Genomic DNA, 15,242 nt, shown 5'->3' on the forward strand with positions numbered 1-15,242 from the left:
TTTTCTACCCTGACACCTCAGAGAACTTGTGCCGCCAAGGGAAACAAGGAGCTCAGATTTGGCACAGAGCGTAGGCGGGGCTGTTCCGTGGTCTTCCCTGAGCCCACCTACAGACCGCCTACCCGAGGCAGAGCAGGCAGCTGCACAGAGCAGCGGAGCGACCAGCACCAGGAGAGGGCAGGTGGGCAGCCACCCACCTTCCTGGCAGGAACACAGCACCTGACCACAGTGCTGGGACAGGGTGTGATCTGCCCACCTGCTTCCCCCTAAGCACAGCATCTGACTGTGGCATCAGGAGGGGGAGTGACCTGCCCACCCACTGGATAAGAGTTCAGCTCCTGACCTAGTGTTAGGAGGGGGCACAATCTGCTGGCCAACAGCCACTGAGAGCAGCACAGATGAGGGTGCCAACAGAAGGCCTATGAAACAGCAAGCTGAGTTCATGAAGCAGGGCAAAGACACAAAGACCTCTCGATAAAATCATTAAGGGCACACCATCTCCAGGATAAGTAGGTAACTGCTACTCCTTAAGCCACGGTGCCAGAGAGATATGAGCAATGTGAAGAAGCAGAGAAACCACTCCCAATGAAAAGATCAAGAGAAATCCCCTGAAAGCATGAACAAAGAAATAGACATTGATGGTCTATTAGATCAAGATTTCAAGAAAGAGTGATCAAAGTACTGAAGGAACTAAAAGAAATAGTGTTTAGGTATATAAAATGTATCAAAAATTAAATAGAAACTATAAAGAAGAACTAGGTAGGGTTAGTAAACTCATTGGCTGAGATGAGAGCTGACCTAAAGGCTGTGCAAAGCAGACAAGAAAATACAGAAGAATAAATAAGTGACCTAGAAGACAGGACAACAGAAAGCACCCAATCAGAACAGCTGAGAGAAAAACAAATGAAAAACAAAACAATATACGGGACCTATGGGGTAATATAAACTGTGCCAATGTATGCATAATAGGAGTTCCAGAAGGGGAAAAAGAACAAAGCGGATTGAAAAGGTATGGGAAGGACTCATGACTGAAAATTTCCCAAACCTAAAGAAGGAATCATATCCAAGCACAGGAGGCTCAGAGGGTCCCAAGCAGGAAGAACCGAAACAGACCCACACCAAGGCATATCCTAATCAAGATAGCCAGATTCAAGGATAAAGAAATGATCCTAAAGGTAGCAAGAGAAAAACAAAGAGTGAGTTACAAGGGAACCCCCATAAGGTTTTCAGCTGATTTTTCTACACTATTTACAACAGCTAAGGCATGGAAACAGCCTAAAATGTCCATCAACAGATGACTGGATAAAGATGTGGGATATTTATATGATGGGATACTATTCAGCCACAAAAACTGACTACATAACGCCATTTGCAGAGATATGGATGCTCCTGAAGAATGTTATTCATGGTGGAGCAATACAGAAAGAGAAAGAGAAATACCATGTGAGATCACTCATGTGTGGAATCTTAAATATATGCAAGATCTTGTGGTAACTCACAGCAAAAAAAAAAAGTGACAATGAATATATGTACGTTCATGTATAACTGAAAAATTGTGCTCTACACTGGAATTTGTCATAACATTGTAAAATGACTCTTACTCAATAAAAAATGTTTAAAAATAAATAAAATAAAATATAACCTTTAAAATACTGTATAATGAGAGGTGTGATGTTCTAGTATCTGTTCTAAGAAGTACGTTAGACACACATAAGAATAGCCAATGGTCAGAAAGATCACATGTTATCAGCTACCACCCCATGCAAATTAATGACATTTAGCAGATATTCATATATGTGTGTAAATATATAAAATAGGTATTAGTCTATATGTAAATCAAATCAAATATTATATTATAATCTAATGTAAAATCATATCAGCAAAAGCACTGTGCTGACATAAGTGTCTTGGTGTAAACAGATTACAATTTTTTATTGAGTTGTCATAATGGGATAATATTGTGAACCAAGTGGAAATTGTAAAAAAAAGTTATCCAAAAAAAAAAAAAAATCCTGACTACATGAAAAGATGCAGTTACTATAAGGCCTTTCCCATTATTTACTATCAGTGTCAGAAAGTCTTGGAATAAGTTAGGAGAATTAAAAACTCTAACAAGACACAAGAATGCACTCTCTGTTAAAGAAAATAAACGAAAAGAAAAAAACAAATGAATAGACAATTAAGGTCCTACAGATAAAAATACCAATTTTTATGGGAAATAGCCTTAAAATAAAAAATAAGGAGATTATATTCTAATTTCACCTTTTGAATTAAGATATACAAAATTTAGCTGAATACCTTCGTATTTTGCACTTATGAAGAAAAAAGTGTATTTGCAATGAAAAAGCAGCCATTACCCTGCCTTTTGAGTATTCTAAAGTTTTAGGTCTGAATATATTTCATCTTAAATGATCTTAAGCACTATGCAGTGGTTGGTGTTTTAAAAATACCACTGTGTGTGGAACTTCTAAAAGTGCTTCAAAAAATTTATATTTTTGTAATAATTTAGCAATGGCCTGGATATTATTTTTAAGAAGACAACTCACCATGGAATACTGCAAGATTTTTTCAATGAGTTTATATTCACACATGTTTAAGATTGTCACTGTATTATGAGAAAATGTCAACCGTGGCAGTATTTTGACTTGAAAATGAGATAAGCTGAGAAGCATATTTTAAGTATAAACTAAATGATTGCATTCCTTTAAAGACAAGAAAGTAAAAGCATGATAAACTCTGACTTTGACACACTTAAAATATAAAAATTAATATAATGTAATTTTACATACTTCTCTTTAACTCTCAGTACTTTCTCAGCCCCTTTCCCATTACACCCGCGTCCCCGCTCCTGACCCTTGGTGTACACACCTCCGTTCACACGGAGAAAGGGGGGACCCGGGCGGTGAGGACCAGGGGAGCGGACACCCCCGCGGCCCGGATGGACACGGACACTCACACCCGCATCCCCGCTCCTGACCCGCGGTGTACACACCTACGATCACACGGGGGAAGGGGGGACCCGGGCGGTGAGGACCAGGGGCGCGGACACCCCAGCGGCCCCGATGGACACGGACACTCACCCGCTCCCGGCGAGCGAGGAGAATAGTCGAAGCGGGCCCGCCAGCGCACACGTCCCCTCCTGCCCTGCTGGCCGGGGCCCCAGCTCGGTCAGGTCCACACACACCCCGGCAGGAAGCGGGCTCAGGCCGTGGGAAACCGGCGTAACTTCAGACAGAGAGTGGGGAGCATCCTCCCTCAGACACGCAGGCAGCGCTGTCCCGGAGCCTCCTTGGCGCCGTCCTCTCAGGCCTGAGGAAAGCAAGCTCCGCCCCCAGGGAAGACGCTGGCTGCTGATGCGGACTGCGCATGCGCACCGCCACCTAAGACACGCTGGCTTCGTTCGCCCCCTGCAGGTCCTCGAGGGCGGTGCAGGATACTCGGAACTCACTGTAGAACACATGACCCCTCCCAGCCATGATGCTAAATCAATGGAAATCTCAGTGCCCTGGCCTCTTTTTTAATGGCACTGGTGATGCTCTCATCCAGCCATGCCTGCTCTCTTGCCTGGCACATGCCTCAGTCCTTGGAATCCCGCCTGAATCAGATTCTGTTCTGGAGGAAGGACAGGTGCAGAAGAATCTCAAAATTCCAGACTTAGAAGATGACCAGGAACCCAAACTCAACTCTGTCAACTCCCTGGGGTCCCCTGAGGAGTGTGGTTTTCTCAGAACCATCTGCCCTGTGTCAGGAGCAGACCAAGCCTCAGGTAGCTTAGAGAGGCTATCATGCAGCACATGCTTTGGATGGTTCTCAGTTCTGACCTGCATGATCTTGAGACCCTTTTGTAACTCCTAACACTCTGTTTTCTCATACCTATAGTGATGGTTATTGATGACTGAGTTAAACCTCTTACAATGCTGAGGTGCTATTGTTCCTTGGATAACAGAATATTTTGAAGGGATCAACTGTTTATCACTTCCCCCTAATGAAGTATGTTTTTAAAACTAGAAATATTTCAGGGGGCACTCAGGTCCTCCTCTTGCACCAGTTCCTGAGGTGCTGGCAGTTTCTGCTCTGAGCTCCAGATCCTGATCCTGCCGGTGGTCTATGGTGATGCCAGTGTGTACATGCTCTTCCTTTTGCACCGGTGTGGAAAGGAGACAGCCCTTCCCCTACATGAGGCTGCAACACGCTGACACTCAAAGCAGGCACAATGAAGAACCAGCTAGAGTCCCCGGTACCAGCTGTCCCAGGTAGAAACGTCACCTTCACCACAGTGTTCCTGTGCTCCTATCAGGCCTTCACTACTCCCAGCAGGCCATGCATGAGCAGTGTGACAGTGTGACACCTGCACAGCATGGTGGTGATGATCCCACCTTATCTGTTTCTTTTTGGAATGTCCCCACACCTCTCTGAGCTTCACTTTGCTCTTCTCACAGGCAGAGTTGTACAGGCATGAACCTCACAGGGTTATGGTAGGTAGTCACGGTAGCTGCTCACCCAGTGGCAGGCTCTGCCGAGAGGGCTGCTGGGAGTGCTGTGTGTCTTCACACTTGTCCTTCACTCTCCCCAGTGAAAACACTCTTGGCCTTATCCTTCCCTGGTCTGCGGCCTTTCTGTGCTTGCAAAAGAACATGGAAACTATCTGCAAAGAAGTTTTGAGGTTCTGTCCATCTGGTCCAGGAAATGCTGACTCTCCTAGATGTGCTGTTGGGTGGGCTCTCATGGGAGGGGCTTGGGCAGGACTTCCCTTTGCAATAAGCTGCCCCACCCAGCCCTTTCCATGATCCAGACTCCTGGGACCAGGGTGCAAATCCCCAGCTCCGCACTTGTCAACCATGTGACCTGGGCAACTTTCTCAAACCCAAGCTTTGTCCACCCACGGTTAGCAGAGATGGGGGATAACAGGATGTCCCGCACAGAGTGTCTGTGCAGATTAAGTGAGGTAGAACAGACAGAACAGTGGTGGGGCCTGGCCCATTGGTTGACAGAAGGGAGCTCACCATGTGCAGCAAGTTCCACGGGTCACCCAGCAATCTGCCCAGAGGCTTAGCCACTCCATCGCTATCATGCATGTGAAGTCCACTTAACCACATGGGAGAGAAACAAACACATATTCTGAGTGTAGCTATCACAGGGAAAATTGCATCTGAGCGGGGAGTAATACCAGAGGGTGATCAGGATGGAGGAAGATGCCCCCTGGGTTTGAGCAGACTGGAGCTGCCCTCCAGAGCCTGGGGTTAGTGAGGATGGGCTTGTAGAAATGCCCCTCTCCTTTACCCATCAATGCTGGGTCCTGCGGGTACTGAGTCCCACAACCGGTGTGCTGCTTGGGTCCTCAGCACAGAGAAAAACCCAGGGGTTCCCACAAGGCTTCGGCCACATCCTCTGCTTCCTGAACTCCCACTCTGGTGACCCCACCTGGGATGCAGAGATGAGGTGAGGCAGGGACCTGTGCTGTCAACATCACTGCTCTAACCTGGGAATCTGGCACACAGTAGGTGCTTGGTAAGACATTGTTGAATGAACAGCAATACTGGGCCAAGTTTCTGTGGGTGTCTGTGCCCCCAGATCAGGGACCCCTCAGGGCCCACCTCACAAGTGACATGAAAATAATCCCACCAGGAGCAATAACAGTTCCTCAGAATAAATGGGCTTTTCCAAGCACTCTCCACCTGTTGCAAAGGCCTCCAAGCAGGGAAGTGGGCTGTCAGGGGCAGCACTGCACTCTCCACTGTAACAAGGAGAAAGCCAAGGGCCACAGAGAGGAGTGCCTTTCCAGTGTCACTGCTCACTTTCCCACCTTTTGGGAGACCAGGAGGCTTTTCTACTACATTCTGGCTCTGAAGCCCCAATACTGTGTGGACATGCCTCCCTCCCCGGAGCAAGGAACCACTAAGTGACCTGTCACTTGTCACCAAGCAGACAGGCTCATTCCAGCTCATTGTGCCACCAGCAGGTTGTGCTAGAAGCAGAATCCTCTGGGAGACATCACACTCTCCCAAGCTGGAAACAGGTGAAGAGCTCACAGGTTTCCTGAAGAGGATGGTCACATGGCCTTGATCTGGCCGATCAGCATTTTCCATCCTCCCTGGCCACTGTGATTGGCTCAAGGCTGGGCACCAGCCCAATCAGGCTCCACGGAGGTCAGGCCTAGTTGCTGGAATCCTGGGAGCAGAGAAGTTCTATTTCAGTTGGGAGTTGAGGGGTGGTGATGTCAGCCTGTGGCAGTTGGTGACTATCTTGCTTTATAAAGGCAGAGCCATGTGAAGATGACACCAGTGGCAGAGCCCAGAGGTGGGGAAGGATGACTTTTGTTGATGTCACTGAGCACCAGGTACAGACCTGCCTGAAGCTATCTGCCTGTGGACGTCTCAGTTAGGTAAGTCATTCTCTCCTGCCCTGTTTGCTTCTTAAAGCCACTTTGGTTTTCTGTCACTGGTTTTAAGAAAAAGTTTGACTATTCCTTCAAGCTGGCTAAATGGAGACCCTGGAACTGCAACAGTGAGGTGACAGGCAACAATGTGGCAAATAGACTCCAGAGGCCTCTGTTCAAACAGGGGATTGTAAATGACAAGGGAGAGTACACATGGCCTCAGTGAACAGATTTGCTACTGGTAGCTCCCAGTTCCTGGATATTAGAGTGCATGCACTCAGCCAAGTCTCAGCTCTGCTGTCACACCTGCTAACCCACAACTCTCCTCTCCCACCTGCCAGGCCTAGGGGGGGCTGGACACCCCCGGGCACCTGAAACAGCCCAGGGCTTTGTGTAGTAATTTACACAGGCTGCCCCCAGTTCTGAGGGTGAGGGTGACTGGGTTCCAGTTTACAGAGAAAACAGACTAGACGTTCTCACTGGTGAGATGTGGGGGTGGGACCCCAATCTACCATCTGACCTATGACTTCGGAGTGGTCAGCCTCCCCACCCTCAGCCAGGATGCTTGCTAAGCCTCGGGGCTCAGGAGTCCTGTTCCCTCCATCACCCCTCCTGGAGGTGAGAGTGGGGGGCTCTTCTCTATACAACATTCACCCCTGCAGGGGCACACGTGTGACCTCACAGTCTGTCATCCCTTCCTTATGACCTGGACCTCCTTGATGTGTGAGCACTGCAGATCATGGGTGCACACGTGGGCAGGTGCACCATGACTGAGAGGACAGCACTCCAATTTAAGCCCCCTCCATGCTCAGATGATTACATCCTGGAATTGAGGGGTTCCCAGGGGTCAGGTGGCCAATTCTGGCCTTAGGGGCAAATTCTTATCACCCAGGGGGATAATTTTTAAATTAAATTACACATTTACAATTCAATAGTCAAGCCTCTTTCTAGGCAGCCTTGTAGCCTCTCAGCTTTTACCCCTCGCTGTGACCATGTTCTAAGCTTCAAATTGAGTGCCATTATGGACATGAACATGTCCCTGTCATGTGTCACCTTCACAGTAAGCGGCCACCCCAAACTCCTCTCCCTTCCCCTTGTCGATATCTCCACACAGGGAGTAGGGTCCTTTTGATGCAGTTGTGCAAATGTGCGAGCTAAGGGTTTAGAATGTCCAGGCTAGGAGGGGTCTTCTCCACATGGCAGGGCAGGTGGGCTGGCAGGGGGTGATGGTTCACTTGTAAAACCTCAGCTGGTTTCAGGCAGTGACCACAGACTGGCAGCCAAGGGCTCAGCTGGTGCAGAGTAAGCGGATTAAATGTGTTCACCCAGACGCCTTGGGAGTGGCAGCCCTGGAGTACGACTACAAGTGAGGAAGGTGGAGGATCCCCAGTGCCTGGACCTCCAACTTCTAAAAATCAGGACTGAGATGTGGCTTTGAAATCAGAACACTGGAATTCAAAGCTTCCCCCACCACTTTGTCAATAATTCAGAGCAAATCAGCCTCAGTTTTCTCACGTGTAAAATGAGAACTTTGAAGCCTCTCCCTCTGAGGGTGTGGAGGGAAGTAAATGCGGTGACAGCAGAGCACAGGAGCTGTCTGGGCTGAGCCTGCATACAGGCAGGCCTTTGTTGCTGCCATGACCACTGTCTTCCAGGGCAGGGTCTGCACTCGTTCCCTGTGAAGGTCCAGACAGTAAACATTCTAGGCTTTGAGGGACCTACAGTCTCTGTCACAACTACCACCCTCTGCTGTTGGAGGGCAAAGGCAGCTCCTGCAGTAGGTAGTCCAGGCTCGCACCCCCGCTTCCTGACATAAGTATTCCTGAGATACAATTTTCACATAACTTTGTTGGCTTTAGGTGTGCAGCATAATGACTTGTTACATGTGCATATTGTGAAATGATCAGTTCATTAACTTTACTTGACGTCTGTCATCACCCATAGTGACACACTATTTTCCTTGTGATGAGAAATTTTAAGAGGTACTCTCTTAACTAACAAATGCACAACGCAGTGCTGTTAACTACAGTCACCTTGCAGTACATTATGTCCCCAGGACTTGTTTATCTTCTAACTGGAAGTTTGTACATTTTGATTATCTTCCCGAATTTCAATCACCCCCTGACTCACCTCTGGCAACCACCAACCTGATCTCTGTTTCTATGTGTTTCGGTTTATTTTGTAGATTCCACATATAAATGAGATCATAGGTATTTGTCTTTCTGTCTTATTTATTTCACTTAGCATAATACCCTGAAGGTCCACCCAAGTTGTCACAAATGGCAGTATTTCACTTTTTTAATGTCTGAATAAGATTCCATTTTATATACATATATATGCATCACGTTTTCTGTACCCATTCATCTGCTGATGGACACTTAGGTTGTTTACATATCTTGGTTATTGTAAATAATGATACAGTGAACATGAGGGTGCAGTTGTCTCATTGACATAGTGATTTCATTTCCTTTGGATATATTTCCTGCAGTGGACTTGCTGGATCATATGGAAGTTCTAATTTTAAATTTTGGGGGAGCCTTCTTACTCTTTTCCCGAGTGATAGCACCAATTTACATTCCCACCAACATTGCACAAGTTTCCCTTTACTTCACACCACCACCATCACTTGTTATCTCTTGTATTTTGATGACACCCACCCTGACAGGTGAGAGGGGGTATCTCACTGGGGTTTTGATTTGCATTTCCCTGATGGTGAGTGATGTTGAGCACCTTTTCATGTACCTGATAGACATCTGTGTGCCTTCTTTGGAAAAATGTCTATTCAGTTCCTCTGCCCACTTTTTAAATCAGATTGCTTGTTTTTTGCTGTTGAATTGTAAGAGTTTTTTATATGTTTTGGGTGTTAACCCCTTATCAGATATATAGTCTGAAAGTACTTTCTCCCCTTCTGTCTGTTATCCTACCCTCTGCTTTCTGGATGACAGGGGTCCAGGCACTTGGGAATCTCTGCTTCTCACGTGTTTCCAATGGTGGGTGGGTGAGGGCTGTGTTCTGATAAAAGTGTGCACAACCGTGGGTCACTACCCCTTAGTTTAGAAGGTGGGCTCTGAAGAGTGCAGTGTGGGCAGGGATGTTTCCCTGAAGTCATCATTTGGATTGTCATGTGCTCTGGAACTCACATCATCTAGCCCGGGTGTGATGGGGCAATTTGCAAAGGGAGGACCTTGTAGCTAAGACACTGACCAGGTGATCTTGTGTCTTGTTGGAAGGACCTGGAAACAAAGTTGTGTGGAACAGGGACTCCTCCAGGTCACAAGGCTCAGTTCAGACTTCTGGGATGCAGAGACCTGCTCAGAGCCACTGTCACTGAGGAGGGAAGGGCCTCAGGCAGGAGGGAGGAGTTGCTGGATTTCACTTGCCCTGTTTGTCAAGTTTCAGCTCTGGTGATGTGTGGAACATGGGCTTAGCTTTGGGAATGTAAGAGGAGAGGTTCCTGGGGAAGGGCTGGCTTTTTCCTCTGATTGAGGTCCTACCGTGTGCCAATCACAGCAGTCCTCTGAGTCAGGGCTGGAAAGCCAGGCACAGAGAGGTCAGGGAGTTTCCAAGTCACACAACATTAGGGGCATCATTAGGGTCTGATGCAGACCTGACGCCCAGCCCACATTCTCTCTCCTTTCTCAGGACCATCATGATCCCACATGTCAGAATCACCCAGAGAGGCCCAGGTATGGGCACTGGGACCTTTCCTGCCTAACATGCCAGGAGCCTTAAGAGGGACGACAAGACACTTCCTGAGTCCATGATGCCCAGAGGCTGCTCTTAGCAAGAGGCTCAGCACACACTCCTGGATGAATCCTAGCTCTGTCCTGAGTCACTCTGTCCTCCCTGCCTCAGTTCTTCTGCCCACATGGGGCTGCAAACAGCAGCCACTTCACAAGGGTCTATGGAACCTCCAGGATCCTGGAAGCAGCGCCCTCACACAGGGAGCACGGTCTCCTTAACTTTTCCTCACCTCTTTGCTGGATGTAGAGTCCCAGAGGGGCACTGGCTTGTCCCAATTCTCACCCCAGATCAGGGTCCAGCAGGGGGTGGTGTCCAGGCTGGACTCTGTCCTCTGCCCCTTTTGGGGACCCTCATTCATTGCACCTTGGCTGCCTGGGCACTGTCTTCCAGGGGCCACTCTGTGCCTCCCACACCTACCTAGCATCCACCCACCCTGGGTTACTCCAGCGCCCTCTGGCCCTTGGCCACACACCTACTCCGTGTTGAGTGGAAATGAGGTGACCGACATGCTGGGCCTCCTGGACAGTCTGGAGGAGCCCGATATCCCCAACCTGCCCACCACACCAGGTGCCCAAGATGGGGAGAGGGTGTGCCTCCATTCATACTCTGATTTGCTCAGATTCTCAGCACCTACTTTGCTGGGTGGATATGGGGGCAGAGGTATGATGTAAAAGCAGGAGACATGGACAGCAGACCATGAGAAGGGGGCTAGCCCAGGCTGGTCTCATAACCCCCTTAGATTTGACTTTATCATCTTTAAAGTGGGACAGACTCTTGTGAGGTGAGCAGGATCCTGACCCATAGCCAGGCACTGTCCTACACACCTTAGAGAAGCTTACTGACTCCTCATGAAAATCTGTGGGGCAGGGACAGGCATTATCACCCATTTCTGCAGAAGTAACTGAGGCGCAGAGAGAACAGCTGAGGTGACCACCCCAGATTACAGAGCCCAGGTCATCTGGTTCCAGTGTCCAGGCTCATGGTAAGTGCCCATTCTGGGTTTTCCTCCTCCCTTCATCCTCCACTGGGACCCATGGCCGCAGCCTCATCTCAGTGTGATTGTTCATGGGGAGCAGGGTGGTTGCACTGAGGGCCCGTTTCTCTGAGGACTGCTTTCCCAGAAGGCTCAAGGGGTTGACTGTATTCACTACTGGACACCCAGGCCTGGGCCCAGGCCAGCCACACTGCAAAGCCTGAATCAGTGATTGTTGAGTGAATACCTGAACCTCTGCGTGTATCTGCATGTTGCCCCCATTTCCTCATCTCCACAGCTGGCTACCCGGCCAAAACGTTGTGTAATCAGGCCTGGGCCAGGGACAGTCAAGGGGACCAGAGCTGCTCAGCTGGGAACAGGAAGCCTCAGGGGCCCTGTGGCTGTCCCAAGCACCTCCTGGGGCAATTCACAGGGAAGCCCAGACAGCTTCCAGGAACAGCAATCAGGTCCCAATCCCAGGGGTATAGGGTAGGTCTTGAGGGGTGTTCCTGAGACTGACTTTGTGTATGAAGGGGGCCTGGGGGTCAGGCTGCTTTCAACGTCCATTCCAGGCCCACACCCCTGCTGGCAGCATGGAGCTAGTCATAAAGGACACAGGTCGTGGGGCCAAGGCTATAGCAGGGCTCTGCTCCCTCTCTGTGGCTCAGTGTCCTCATCTGTAACAGAGAACTAGTAACAGGGCCATGGGAGGGCTCACTGAGACCCTCCTCTGTGGCTTTGGTTGGACACTGCCCTCTCTCTGCTCAGTGCCCTTCTCTGTAATAGAGAACTAGTAACATTTTTCTTAGCCCGTTTTGGCCCCATTTTTCTGAGTCTCTTTCTACATTGGGCCCAGGGCTTTCACAGAGATCACAGACTTGGGATGTAATCAGAGTGTGGTCACAGCCCTAGTGGTCTCAATTGAGGCCAGAGGAGCTTCAGGGGGGGTGGGAATCCAGAACTGCTTCATGGAGGAGGTAAGATCTGAGCTGTGTCCCCAAGGATGAGCTGTCATCTAGCTGAGGCCTGGCATTGAGCAGGACCCATGTACATGGTTAATGAGGGTGTGAATGAATGGATGGGCACCCCTCTAACAGAGAGTGAGGGGGGGAGTCCCCTAGGCCAAAGCAGGAAACACAGGGCACCCTTGGGGAGCAGAGGGCGGGGCTGCAGTGTGATGCCTGCCTCACCCTTTATGGGTGTCTTGCCACCACTTTAGCGTGTGTTCTGGTGGATTTAGAGCCCTTTCCTCTCCTCTGCTAAAGTATCCTGCTCTTCATTCCCAGCAACATCCGCCTGTGTCACCTCAGTGTCCCCAAGTGGACCTGGACCTGTCTTGTGGGAGATTGTGAAGAGGGATTTGGTGTGCATCCCAAGAATGAAGTGGGAGGGAGAGGATAATAGGGACCTCCATAGGGGATCATGGGCTGGGAGACATCGGAGGGGTGGGGAAGGCAGAGCCTCAGAGCTGTAGGATCCTGCTAGTGGTGGCTCCTTCACGAGGGGCTTCACAGGAAGGAAGCAAACATGGGGTAAAGGCAGAGCTCAGTTTGGGGCTTGCTGACATGGAACAGCTCATCACAGAGATGTCCAGAGGAGCTGGATGTAGGGAACGAAGATGCCACTGATGTCAGGGTCAAAGCCTGAGACCCAGATGTGGTGGGGCGGTGGTGCAGGGGAAGGGGCTTGAGGATATCAAGATGTTCATTCATTGGGGTCCTCAGGGTGGGGACCTTCATGTTCATTTCATAGCCACCTGGTGCCTGACAGAGTTAGGCTTAGGGAGGTCAGAGTAGACACGTGCCGATAACCTAGATTCTCCTCTTTCCACATAAAGTCCCTGGTGTGAAGCCAGCAGGCACTCTTCAGAGTCATACACCCTCACCCATGGGCTCTCTGTGTGCCTAGAGCCCAGTGGCCCCTTACCTCCCACTCCCCACTGCAGGACCCTTTGCACACCTGCATTTCCACAAGCTATAAAACATCTTCTCTTGCTGTGTGTTTACCCTATGAAACCTCATTGCCCCAGGAAGAGAGAACTCACATCCTTCCCTTATTAAATTGGTAAAGCCTTTTGTTCAGAGAAGCCCCTGACAGATCTCACAACCAACAAGGTACCTGTGCATGAATTGATCATGCAGCCCCCTCCTCCTTGTGTGCACAGCACCCCCCCCCAATAACAGACCCCACACACTCAACATTGGCTCTCGTGTAGGCACCTCTTGCCTGTGTGGCCTGATGTTGCCTATAGCAGTGTCCCTATTGAACTTTCCTAAACCCTTCTCAGACGCTGGTAATTCTTTACCAACCCAAGTAATTAGCCTGCCATTGTGCCCACAACACCTGAAACAGAGTTGACTAAATTATGCAGACTGATGATGCAGGTTAATTTGCTATAAAGGTGAAATCAAGGTTTACAAATGAAAGCAACATACATACTCAAGGCAGGACTAAGAACTCACAAGGATAACTAAGACCCTCCACATACATCCCACTTTGCCCTTAGGGCCTTTGGGATGGCTGCTCTTTCAGCCAGGCTCTCTCTCCCCCTGCTTCTTAAACACCTCCAGGAATCTGCTCAAATGTCCTCCCTGACCTTATTTTTCTCCATGGAACATATCACCTCCGGACATTGTATATATTTTACTTAATTTTCTCTGTGTCCCCCACCAGGCTGTCTGCTGCATGTGGATGGAGACCTGACTGCTTCACTACCTGCTGTGCCCGGTATCTGGAACCCACCCAACACAGTAGGACCTCAGAGATTGTGTGACGGGTGTGTGATCACTGTAGGCCACAGACAAAAGCCTTCCCAGCAGTCATGGTAAGAGTCATTCATACTCTACTTACTGAGCCCTACTGTGTGCTGGTTACTGACCTGGGTGGGAGGCATGCAGTGGATTAGACACAGTGAGCACACACAGCATGTTAGGAGGGACCTGTGCTCTGGAGAGCACATAAGGCTGGGGGAAGTCAGGAGTGCAGGAGTGGAGGAGAAGAGGGCCAGGTGGAGACAGTGGTGCCAGAGGAGACAGAGAGGTGGGGCCCAGGTCGTGTAGGGCTTTATGGCTCCTGTGAGGGCTTTTCCTCAGGGCAGCGGAACCATGGCTGGGTACGGAGCAGGGGCCCGTGTCCTGAATGCTATGCAGGAAATGGAGAAGGTGTCTGCTGGGGAGATGTGCTTGGAGGAGGCTGTCCCTGTAGACTGTGCAGGCAGAGAAGGCTCCTCTGAGGAGGTGACATCTGAGCTGAGCCCTTGTATGGACCGTGTTTCCACCTTCTGTAGACTGGATGCTTTCATCTGCCCTGCAGCCCTGTGCAGGACACACCCTGTTCTCAGTCACCTGGACTTGGCCTCCTGCCTCCCTTGTGGGCCCTCCCACCCCAGAAGGAGTCCTTCTAGATCTAACTCACTACCTCCTCCACTGGACTTGGACTCACACTGAGCCACTGTCCACCTGCCCAACTCACCCAGAGTCAAGTCCAGAAACTTGGGGGAGCCCCTCCACCACAGAGCCCATGAACTTACTCAAATGGCCAGTCCTCAGCCTGCTCACATGCCTCACACTCCCCTCCTGCAGAAACCCTGTGACAGATCATGTCCACAGCACCCTGCTCCTCCGATCCTGACCCCAGGCTTTCCCATGGGGTGTGACCCCGCATGGGTTGCAGTCCCCTCCTCCAGTCTGGTGAGTAGAAACTACCTTTTCTTTTTTCTTTTGTTAATATATTTATTTTTTTAATTTTTATTTTATTGAGTTATACTCAGTTTGCATTGTTGTGTCAATTTCCAGCATAGAACATAATTTTGTCAATTGTGTTTACTCTTTCAAGAAACCATCTCTTGGCTTGATTTTTTCAAATGTTCCTTATATCTCTATTTTATTTTTTTCCTCCCTGATCTTTATTATTTCCTTCCTTCTGCTTACTTTTGTTATTTTTGCTCTTCTTTTTCTAAATCTTTTAGGTGGTAAGTTTGATTGTTTATTGCAGTTGTTCCTCGTTTTTGAGGTAGACCTGATTCTCTCGCTATAAACTTCCCTCTAAGCACTGCCTTTTCTGGATCCCATAGATTCTGTATGGTTGTGTTTTCATCATCATTTGTCTGAATGTGTTTTTTATTTCTTCTTTGATTTCATCATCCACCCA

General features: G+C 49.1%; 1 protein-coding gene across 1 annotated transcript in view; it reads left to right on the forward strand.

The window, feature by feature from the left end:
• The window catches only part of LOC140692858 (N-acetylated-alpha-linked acidic dipeptidase 2-like), a 60,075-nt gene that overhangs the window by 17,255 nt on the left and 27,578 nt on the right, over positions 1-15,242 (forward strand). Inside the window, exons 11-15 of the mRNA XM_072957091.1 lie at positions 6,257-6,382; positions 10,019-10,062; positions 11,016-11,102; positions 13,767-13,917; positions 14,675-14,782. The gene's annotated coding sequence lies outside the window, so the exon portion shown is untranslated. The remainder of the gene's footprint in view (positions 1-6,256; positions 6,383-10,018; positions 10,063-11,015; positions 11,103-13,766; positions 13,918-14,674; positions 14,783-15,242) is intronic.

The sequence above is a fragment of the Vicugna pacos genome, unplaced genomic scaffold (genome assembly GCF_048564905.1).
Source record: "Vicugna pacos unplaced genomic scaffold, VicPac4 scaffold_18, whole genome shotgun sequence".
Lineage (NCBI taxonomy): Eukaryota > Metazoa > Chordata > Mammalia > Artiodactyla > Camelidae > Vicugna > Vicugna pacos.